A 12,202-nucleotide genomic window follows, 5' to 3' on the forward strand; every position below is an offset into this window, starting at 1 on the left:
TCCATTAGTGGCTTCACAGTGATGATTATGATGATGATAACAATAGTGACGATGGTGATGATGGAGATAATGATGAAGAAGGAGGGGGAGGAGAAGGAGGAGGAGAAAATGAGTAAGACAATAATCACTTATGGAATTTTAAAAAAATTATCTCAATAACTAATTACCTTCATTCCCCATCCACCACCTCCATTAAATTATCGAAAAATTTTAAACTCAACTTTTAATTTGTCAAACAGTAAATAACACTAAATGTATTATTTCTCATTATTTCTGTAATTAATGAATAATATTAATAAATAAACTAAGTACATGAAGAGTCTTAAATTATTTTATCAAATGGTACTTGGCACTATGATTTTTTTATCATTTTGCATTTAAAAACTTTGTTTTGCATTTCAAAAACTTTATTTTCTTTAACATCCAAAATGTCCTTGGATTAAACTTTGGATTTCAGCTTTGTGTGACCCAAAGAAGAAAAGCCAGTCAAGTCCTGACCTGGACTTCTGACATATGTAACTGTGAGCTAATAAATTGGTGGTGTTTAAATCTGGTGAATTTGCAGTAACCTGGTAAGCAGAGAGGAAAAAATAACACAATAGATCACTATTATTACCCCCTTTTAGAGGAAAGGAATAAGGCACAGATCGGTTGGGTAAAGTGCCCATGGTCTCAACTTAGTAAGTGTTGGAGCCAGTAATTGAACCTAAACAGTCTGAATTCAGAGCCAACCACACTCCACTGGCAGCAATCATGGAGGCTCAACTGTATATTAAACACTAAGCATTTTCACATGTAATACTGCTTCACTAAATCATTCCAACAAGCGTTATGAGGTAACCATTATTTTTATCTCCATTTAACTGTTGAGGAAATCAAGAATCAAAACTTGCCCAAGATTAAGGCATTACTGAGGGATGGAGCCAGGAGTCAGGATCTGAGCCCTGATTTGATTCCAGGAGTGATTTTCACAACCATTATGTTGTAGGGTATATTTGCAAGTCATCTAACTTACTGTACTAGTATGTATTTATATTTTCAATTAAAGAAAGTATATGTAATTGTCATTTTTTAGTGTAGTCTGCCTTCTCTCTGACCTTCTTCATCTATCATTTTAGAGTATACTTTGCTTGAATGTAGGATTCCAAGAACATTTTAAAATTATCCAAAATATTTGCATAACTCAAAATACTTTTTGCATTGCTCTCCATAACACCAAGCTACGGAGAGCAATGCATTCTTTTCTCCAACCCTCCACTCATGCTGCTATGACTCCCTGAAAAAACCGCTCCCAAATTTTAATATCTGTATTTGAATGACCCTATAAGACCTCCCCAAATTATTCCAGTACAACAGAACCATCATTTCCTAAAACTAACACTTTTTATTTCTCTCTAGTTGTTTTGCTTGCATTGTGAATAGTTCTTGCCACGAAGATAATTGAGCGCCATGGACTTAGCAGCGTGTTAACATTTTGAATTTCTTTAGTCTTCCCACTACGCGCACTAAGGAAAGTTAGTGGTTAAGACTACACATTTTGTAGTAAATTCCCAGTTCCCAGTATTCCAAGCTTGATTCCCTGACAGATGCTGTCTCCAGAAAATATGCAGGTCATTACACAAGAATAAGCCTTTGCCTTCAGAGTCTGACCCCAGTAAGAGAAATTTCTGGTACCTCTCATTCCTGCCCTCTGGTTTCCCAACCATTTTTGTGACTTAATTTTTAGGTCCCTAAACTATTTTTGAATAATTAATACATGCATATAATGAAAGTTCAAAGGCACAAGTCTACAGAGAAATAAAAGTTTTCCTCTTAGTGTCATTTCCTCCTTACAACAGGGTTGTCTCCCCAGAATAACTGCTGATAGTTAGCAGCTATTGCTGTGTAACCTTCTGAAGATATATACACACACACATAAACACATATATACATATGTATATGCATGTATATATGTGGTGTAGGTGTGTATGTATATACACATTGTTCATAACAATTACTAAATTATATAAACATCATGCTCTTGCTTTTTCCACAAAAGTATTTCTGAAATTATATCACGGGTGAAACATAAATCTTTTTTAGTGGACATTTAAGTTGTTTCCAATCTTTTGCTATTGCAAACAATGTTCAATGAACACATATTTTGCACATGTGAGCAAAATACAGTTTCTAGAATAGAATGCTTAAAGTGGCATTGCTGGTTGAGGGTATGCACATTTAAAATTGTGGTGGCTCTTGCCATATAAAGATGTAAGAAGTCATTCTTCTATCTGTAATGCATCAGGGAGCTTGTCTCCCTACATCCTAGCCAATGCAGTGTGTTTACAATTTGGGGGCTTGTCAATCTTGTAGTTGAAAACTGACATCATGTAGTTTTGAATATCTCTTATTATGACTGGATGTTAGTGACTTTTCACATATTTAGAAATAATTTATAGATTATTTATATTAACTTTATGTCATGACATTTCATGCCATTTGCTCTTTTATCTACTGGATTGCGGATGTATTTCTTGATCGGTAGGAATTCTGTATATATTTAAGAAATTAGCCCATTGGGTATCATGTTTATATTAAAATTTTCCCAGCTAGTTTACAGCTGTTTTGCTTGATTTTATTGTCCTAAAAGTTTTATATTTGGAATGATAAAATTTATCCATCTTTGCTTATGAGTTCTAGGTTTTATATTTTACTATGCTCTTACTATTCTGCATTTATATTCTCCTACATTTTCTCTTAGTACTTCTATTGTTATTATGGTTTCATGTGTTTTTGTGTAAGGGGGAGTATATATGTTACTTGTTTTCCAGAAAACCAGTTACTTAAAAAAAAGCATGTCTTCTTTACTGATACAGCATGCCAATTAAATCACTCAGTGAACATATATTTGGTTCTACTGATTGCTTTTATAGACTCACCTATTGGGTTATCTATTCATGTGTCAATGCCATACTCTTAATTATTGTTGTTTTAAAATGTTTTTAATAACTTCTAAGATAATATGCCCTTATTTATTTGTCTTAAAAATATTTTCTCACTACTGTTGTATACTTATTTTCCCCATGCAAACTTTAGAATGAATTTGTCTAGCTGAAATTGTAATAAACATGTTTATAATATTAGGTTTCCTATCTATATATCCAAGTTTTCCTTTATATCCCTCTTATTGGTCTCTACTTTGGTATTTTATCTTTTTATGTACCCATCTAAGTACAGTTTTTTTCCCATTATATTTTATAACTGTTTTATATTTATATGAAGACTATTTGGATGTGTGTGTGCATGTGTCCCGATATTATACCTAGTCACTTTATCAAAATCTTTACTGTTTATATTAGATTTTTAGTTCATTTTGAGTTTTCTAGATATACAATTATATCACCTAAAAATAATATTAGCTTTATCCCTCTTTTCAGATTTTCATAGCTACTTCTTTTCCTAACCACATTCTCATAACTTCTGCCAAATAAATGCTAATCGAATGGACACACTTGTACTGTTTCTGACTCTAACGTGACCAGTCTAGTGACCTTTTGCAGACACAGCACATGTCCTCTAGTCTTTAGATTCCAGTGCAGACATTACAGTAATTTCCTATATACTAGTGCTTGCTTGAAAAATAATGAAAAATAAATTTAAGGAGCCAAGCCATTACGGTCAGTGTAGAGAGGAAATAAGTGCTCATGAATGTACAGGACAGGATAAGAGAAAAACAAGTTTCTTTACAGCAAAGACAAAGACACTCGTGAAGATTTGTCAGGATTGGATGCTGTAAACTCGGAGGTTCCTTTTGACTGAACACTGGAACTCAGTGTCTTTGGACTTAAAATGAGAAAAACTCGCTTTATGTCCATCACAGCCACAGCTATTTAAATATGTGATTAACTGGGGAAAAAAGATGTTGCAACTGTCCAAAGGACAATCTTGGACTATTTCCCCTTTTATTGTTTTCACTGACATTTCCCTCTCTCTTTTCCCTTTTCTAGCATTGCTAAAAATTTAGTCAGAGATTTATATATTTTAAAATATACAAGATTTCTAGTTTGCTACATCAAGCAAAGTAATTGGTCCAAAGCTAGTAAAACATAGAGAAAAATATTTATCCATAAACAAATGGTAAAAATTATGAATACATTAGATCCTCTGATTTTCCTGGTTCCAAAATGGACTACAATTTAATGAGAAAACCTGTCAATAAAAATTTGTTTTCACAATTATTGTTTTATTTTAAAAAATTGAAAATGCAAATAGAATATATTTCAATATATAGTATTTTGGCAATTGCAATTTAAAATATGGTTTGTTTCTTCACCCAAGGGGAGAATAACATTTAATTTTGTGTTTCATGCTGACATTGATTCTGTTACTTCTGTTTATAGATAAAATACTCCTAGAACAATTTTCCTTCCATAGTAATTTTAAATACTACACTAAAATATCATGCATGCCTCATAATATAGTAGTAATTTGTCTTAAATTGTTATTGAATTAGTTCATATTGTTAATATGAACTATTTATTTAAATGTTTTAAACTCATATTTTCCATAAAAAAAAATAATGCAAAACCATAGTGCCTGTATTACAATTCGAAGGATGAAAGAAACATCATGGTCCTCACTATGAAGAAAATTATAGTATCTTGATCTTATGCTTTTGAGAGCAACCAAATCAAAATAAAAATTTAAACCAAGACATTTTCTTTCACTTTATTAAAACTAAAATTTTCCCTGCAAGATACAATGCTTAAGAAAATAAAAAGACAAACCATAGACTGAGAAAATATATTTGAAACCATGTATTTAATAAAGGAGTTATTTTCAAAATATATGAAGAACTTAAGAGTCAATTCAAAAAATGAAATAGACAATGAATCTGAATAGACACTTCACCAAAGAAGACACACAAACGGCAAACAGCATTTAGGAAGATGCTCAACATGATTCATTAGGGAAATGCAAATTAAAACCACAAAGTAACAGCACTAAACACCTGTTAGAATGGTCAAAAATACAAACAAACAATAGGAGACTATCTCTTCCACAAAGCCTAAAATATTTGTGATCTGACCCTTTATAGAAAAAATTTGGAGGCCTCTGGTATATGGGAACATTAGTACCTATTTTTTTATGTCTTCCATAAGTCTAAAATAATCCTATCTAATAAAGCAGGAATATGCTAATTGACCCTCACACCATCGCAAATATGGCAGCACCCACAACCAATAAGGAGGAAATATGCTAATTGACTGCCATGCCCTCAAAGATGGCGGTGCCCACAGCCACAAGATGGCCGGCAGAGGAGGACAGTTGTGGGTGATCAGGCCAGCAGGGGAGGGCTGTTAGGGGCGACCAGACCAGGCAGGGGAGGGCAGTTGGGGACAACCGGGCTGGCAGGGGAGCAGTTAGGCGTCGATCAGGCTGGCAGGGGAGTGGTTAGGGGGTGATCAGGCAGGCAGGCAGAAGTGGTTAGGGACAATCACACAGGTAGACAGGCGAGTGGTTGGGAGCCAGCAGTCCCAGATTGTGAGAGGGATGGACCAGATTGGAGAGGGTGCAGGTTGGGCTGAGGGACACCCCCCCACCCAGTGCACAAATTTTGTGCACCAGACCTCTAGTTTCAATATAAAATAATTTAAAGTACACTACCCTAATTAGCCTCACAGCAGTGCTTTATAGCTAATCCTATTGCTTTCCTAATTTTTCACCTAAGGAAAGCAATATTAGTTAAGTCAAGTGACTTGCTGAAAGGCAGAGTTCACATGTAAACCAAGAGATGTTAAATAAGGTTTCCACAGCACAATGACAACATGCCTCCTTTGCTTTAATTGGGGATCCTGGGAACTTTGATTCATAGATAAGCTTTCATTTTCAAAAACAAAATTATGAATATATATTAAAGAGACTATGAAGGGAAATTACATTATTGCATCAATACATCCTTAGAAAATTCAAAGATTTCTAGTTTAATTTCTTTTTTAAAACATATTTTTACTAGAGGCCTGATGCATGAAATTTGTGCAAGGGACTTGGCCCTACCCACTGCGGCTTCGTCAGGAGGGACGTCCAGTCTAATTAGCATATTACACTTTTATTATTATAGATTGATTTCAGAGAGGAAGGGAGAGGGAGAGATAAAAACATCAATGATGAGAGAGAACCATTGATTGACTGCCTCCTGCACGCCCCTAATGGGGATTAAGACTACAACCTGGGCATGTGTCCTTGACCAGAATCAAACCCGGGACCCTTCAGTCCGCAGGCTGACACTCTATCCCAGGGGTCCTCAAACTACGGCCCGCGGGCCACATGCAAATACAAATATTGTATTTGTTCCCGTTTTGTTTTTTTACTTCAAAATAAGATATGTGCAGTGTACATAGTAATTTGTTCATAGTTTATTTTTTTAAAACTATAGTCCAGCCCTCCAACGGTCTGAGGGACAGTGAACTGACCCCCTGTTTAAAAAGTTTGAGGACCTCTGCTCTATCCATTGAGCCAAACTAGCTAGGGCTCTAGTTTGATTTCAATATTTTTTTTCTTAAAGTATATATAGGGATGCAAACTTGCATTGTACTGCAATGTGTGATCTGAAATATAATAATATAGGAATTTTGAACTGGGAAGTTGTAGCTTATATATAAAAACCTATGGCAATGTGAGCCTTCATTTATTCAACCAGCAGATAAAATTGGGAAAAATTTATTTAGCTGAATTATTATCTACCAATTTATTATAAGGAATACATTTCTGAATGTTTACTATAAAATAATGTAATGACAAAAATTAACATGAATTTGAAAGTGCATATTATAAAATCAACCAACATTTATTTTTAAAAATAAAATGATGAATTTAGAGGATCTCTTAAAATGACAACTGGACATGAGTGAATTAAAAGTGCTTCCAAATGGAAGACAGGTACTCTTGCCAAAAAGTTTTAAAATTTCATTTTCCTACTTGTTAAAATACAATTAACAGTGATATTAACATGCAAACTATTTTTTAGTTCTATTCATGAGAAGACATCATAATAGTGGAAGAGAAGTGTTTCCAATATTGCCTAGGATCTGACTCAGCATCAGCTGAAAACACCCTTGTACTATTTTAACATTTTCCTTTCCTCTATTAAATAATGTGTCACTCTGGGCTATGACTCAAGCTGGTGACTCATTTCTGTCCAAGACTCTGCCTGGGGATCTTGAGTGATGACTGAAACTACCAGAAAGTCTTCCCCTTTGAACAGAGGTGGTTTTTATAACAAGTGCATAGACTATTGATCCACAACTTTTAGCTGGTTTATTTAAATATTGGGAGTTGGTTGGCCCTTTAACTTTTCTATTTTTTTTAACCACAGCAAAATCTTTTATTGTTTTATCTGCCTTTTAGTCTTCTGTACTTACATTTTTATTATTACTATATTTTTTCAGCTTTTTAATTTTTAATTTTAATTTTTAAAGATGCAGAAGAATAATCTTACGAATTCTCTGAATAGCTTACATTCCCAGCAAGGGAGATGGACAACTCTTTGCTTCTAATTAGTTCTGTAAAATACATTTTAATGCTATAAAACAGATCTGCTTTTCCAGTCCCAGATGGCACCTTTGCCCTAAAAGGCAGTCTTGTGGAGGAAGTGGTTAGTGCAGAGCTTAAATCACTGTTCCTGGCAGTCACTGAGACTGCTGGCTGAGGACTCATTCCCACGAGAGCAATAAGCATCAACTCAGACAGCCCAGGGTAATGACTAGAGTATTGTTGCTTTCTAATTTCTAGGATCATTCTGTCCTTAATAGTCAAATCCATGAATTTAAGATAATTTTCTGACAGTGGACAAGCCTTCCATTCGGTCTACAGCATGGGATGAAAAGGAAGTTGAAAATTATTGTACTTCCTTTGTTTTATTTACTTTTCTAGGTGCATTGTCTAGCACTCTAAAACAAATATAAATAACTCTTCAATGGTTCAAACTTCTGGTGGCTTGCTAGCCCAACTACAATGCCAGAGGTGTGCAAACATGAGTAACTTACAGAAAGCTGGCTGGCTTCTGTCTCCTGCAGGACTCTCCTAAGTATCAGAAGCTGAGAAGGGAGGTATATTATACCTCTCCATGTAGATCTTTACAAAGAATACTGAGTCTGTCTCTAAGACCATTTAAACAATTTTGTGGTAAAGTGATGTAACAACAGACATTAATTTCTAGGTTGATTTTTGTCTCTTCTTTAGAAACAGGCAAAATAGAAAAGGAAGGAGGGGTAGAGGAGGAGTGGGGGAGAACACTTTGATGTCTTCCCAGGAGAGAGAAGGAGTATTCCAACATAATGTTAAGGCCAGTCTGCTGGATGGATGCTGATATCTGGATAACTGGCTCTCAGAGCATACATTCTTGATGGAGTGGAAGAATGGAGCTGGGGAAGGGGAGGGAGGGTGCCACAGTCCTAGAAGGGCCTGAATGAAATGCTCAGGGATGTTAGGAAGCCAAACACCTGGGTAGCATATTACAGGAAGCAAAGGCCTTAGTGTCCACAACACTCCTTCAACCATCAGGGAACTTAAAATAGTGAAAGTGGGTATTGCCTGCTTTTCACTTGAATTCTGAAAATTTCATATTGTATGAATCATTTTGTGCTTATTAAACGTCACTGTAGACAATACATCTCTATTAAAATTATTACAAAGAGGACTGTTGGTTGTCTAGTATAATCGTTTTCCTAAAATTTACTTCATTGTTGACATGTCAAAAGAATTTTGATTCTCTCAAATAAATAGTCAAATGTACTATGACTGTACCTCTTAGGGTGAACAGGGAGCTGGTTTTGCATTGATGAGCTTCCTCACAAAATTAGATCAGCATAAGGGATCTAAACATCATATCTTATATTCCTTTTTTTGGAATGGCACTTAATAACATTTGTATCAATAACATTTCCTGATCAATTTGTTTCTTTAGTCACTCTGCAGAGTTAAACGCACAAGAAGCATTGCCAGCTCCTCTGTCACTTTGCACTATTTTCCTCCTCACTTACTGAGTTCTATTTATATTTTCTCAGGCAGTTCACATTGATTCTCACACTCAGTAACCTTCCTCTCACCAGTAATAAATTCTAATCATGGGACATTCAGTCATTCATTTACTCATTCGTGCATCCCCAAAATATTACCTTATCACATGCTATCTATATATATAAAAGCCAAGTGACTGGAATGCCAAAATGACCAGAACAACCGGAACGACCTATTGCTATGAGACAATGTGGCCAGCCAACTGGCCTGATTGGGGGGGGGGGGGGGACGACACCTCCCCCTGACCAGCCCCAGTCGGATTGGGGGCAGGACTGGCCGACCAACCTCCTGCATCCCCTCACCCCCACACCCCGCCAGCCTGGCCCGATGGGCCCCCATGGGGGTGGGCCGGCCGGACCCCACCCATGTACAAATTCATGCACCGGGCCTCTAGAAATACTATATCAGATACTATACTAAGAAGTTCCTTTTATTTTATTTTTAAAGACTGTGAAATACCAAGATTTTTTTCACTAGTAATCTTGTACATCTCCAATATTCCAGTAACTTCTTCGTCTTGACTAAATTCACCAGCATACAGCTCTCACACTCCACATATATATCTATAACAATGGTCTGCCAAGACTATATATCCACTTGAATGCAACAGATATTGGAACCCATTTAGCTCTAGACACCATGGACAACACAATTTCACAAGGAAACCAAAGCTCAGGTCAATCCTGGTAAGTCTTCTCTATGAATATATTTTTAATTTATTATTAAAAATGAAAATTTACAGTAAATAATTACTGTGTTGAGGCAAGCCACATATAGAAGTGAAATGGACCTAGTGAAATACAATAAGGTGGTAAATTGGAAAATGCATGCCCAATCTAAAGAGTATAGAGCAGCTACCCAACTACAGTCAACTGTTGCCTTGTGCAGATATGGGCCCAGCAGGGCCAGACTCCAAATTTTTCAACCCCTGAAATTTAATGCAAAATTTTCCAATTTTTATATGCAGGTATAACTCAACATTTCTGCAAATCAAATAAAGTAAACATATTTCTAGTGATTAGATATTTTTGGAAATTAAAAAATTTACATTTGAATAATTAAAATAAGTTAAATATAGATTACCAATCTAATTAGCTTTACTGTTAAACAACATCAAATAGAAAAGTTTAGTTGATATTTAAATCTAATTTCTGGACAAGTAAAAACATGAAAATAATCGAACACTACTTTTTTTTAATATATTTTATTGATTTTTTTACAGAGAGGAAGGGAGAGGGATAGAGAGTTAGAATCATCAATGAGAGAGAAACATGGATCAGCTGCCTCCTGCACACCCCCTACAGGGGATGTGCCCGCAACCCAGGTACATGCCCTTGATCAGAATTGAACCTGGGACCCTTGAGTTGGCAGGCTGACGCTCTATCCACTGAGCCAAACCAGCGGTGGCCCCAATACTACTTCTTAATGACTGCTAACACTTTGCATATTAGGCTTTTACATCTATAGATTAAAAGGAAACAGAGTATATACTTATATGCTTTCTTTTGTATACATTCAGTATTTAAACCCACTTAAGAGAGCCTATATTACTTTTATATTTAGAAGAAACACTGATACATATTTTCTGCTTTTAGAAGTTGACAGCTGTCCAGACATTATCATTTTGTCATATGTTCCTGCACTTTTCAACCCTAACAAAACTTCTGAAAGCCTTTTACTTTCCATGGAGACTGACAATGCCAGTTTATCTGAAAAGTACTGTAATTCTTAGCTGCACTCTTGAGCTGTGCATTGTAGCACTTAATCATTTTTCCTTCATACATGTAATAAAGGAATGAAGGAGGGCAAGAGTATATGCTGTTATTTTTAGTCATATTTTTCCTCTTCCTTACACTAATGGGAGAATGCTAGAAGTAGATCCAGATTTTGTGGGATTTACAATCTTGTATGACGTAGCCATCCCTCTCTACAAAACATAATACAAAGCTATAAAACAATTTACATAGGTAAGTGATTGTTCCTTTAGAGTGACCAAGATTATTTTTAAAATCTTAAAAAGCTGAGATATATCTCAAAGTTTCAACCATCACAAAATGAAACATTTTAATTTATTAATAGCTTGGCATGTGTCTGCTATTCTGTAACTTTTTTTGAATTTATACTTTGAATCACTTGTTTATTTAAGCACAATTTTTAAATATGAGTTTCCATAGAGACAAGAGAAAGATAATTTGATCTTTTCTCTAGCATGAGTGATCAAATATTTTTGATTTTTTAATCCTCACCTGAGGATATTTTTCTATTGATTTTTAGAGAGAGTGGAAGCGAGAAAGAAATATCGATGTGTTGGTTGTCTCCTGCATGACCCTGAAAAGGGCCTAGACCTGGGAGGAGCCTGTAACAGAGGTACATGCCCTTGACCAGAATCAAACCCGGGACCCTTCAGTCTGCAGGCCAATGCTGTATCCACCAAACCAAACTGACTAGGCCTGAGTGATCAAAAATTTTAAATTCATAATTCTTATTTTTATAATGTGCCGCAACTCATAGTCAGTAACATCAAAAAAACTTTTAAAATTAGTATTAAGGTTAATAAAATTTTGTCAACTTTCTTTTATAAATAAGGTATAACAATTCAAGAAATATTCCAGACTGAATCTCTGGATCTATAGTTGTCAAACTGGGTTTCTCTTTCACTACCATACAGAGGGGATGCTGGTTACCTCCAGATGGTCTAGCCCTCTACCTTTCCGCCACAGCCCTGGGTCAGCCGGCGTAGTCCCTGGTGATAATGGTCATGGAGTCATGGCTACATATCAACAGTGAGCAGTTGCTATAGGGCAGTGATGGCGAACCTTTTGAGCTCTGCGTATCAGCATTTTGAAAAACCCTAACTTAACTCTGGTGCCGTGTCACATATAGAAATTTTTTGATATTTGCAACCATAGTAAAACAAAGACTTATATTTTTGATATTTATTTTATATATATTTAAATGCCATTTAACAAAGAAAAATCAACCAAAAAAATGAGTTCGCGTGTCACCTCTAACACGCGTGTCATAGGTTCGCCATCATTGCTATAGGTAAAAGTGATTACAAATCATAGAAATATGTGCCCCTGAACCCAAAATAAGTGTATCTTTGACTTAACTTTTTCATAATCATATCTCCAAAATTCTCATC

Source organism: Myotis myotis, unplaced genomic scaffold, assembly GCF_014108235.1.
Source record: "Myotis myotis isolate mMyoMyo1 unplaced genomic scaffold, mMyoMyo1.p scaffold_m19_p_5, whole genome shotgun sequence".
Taxonomy (NCBI): Eukaryota; Metazoa; Chordata; class Mammalia; order Chiroptera; family Vespertilionidae; genus Myotis; species Myotis myotis.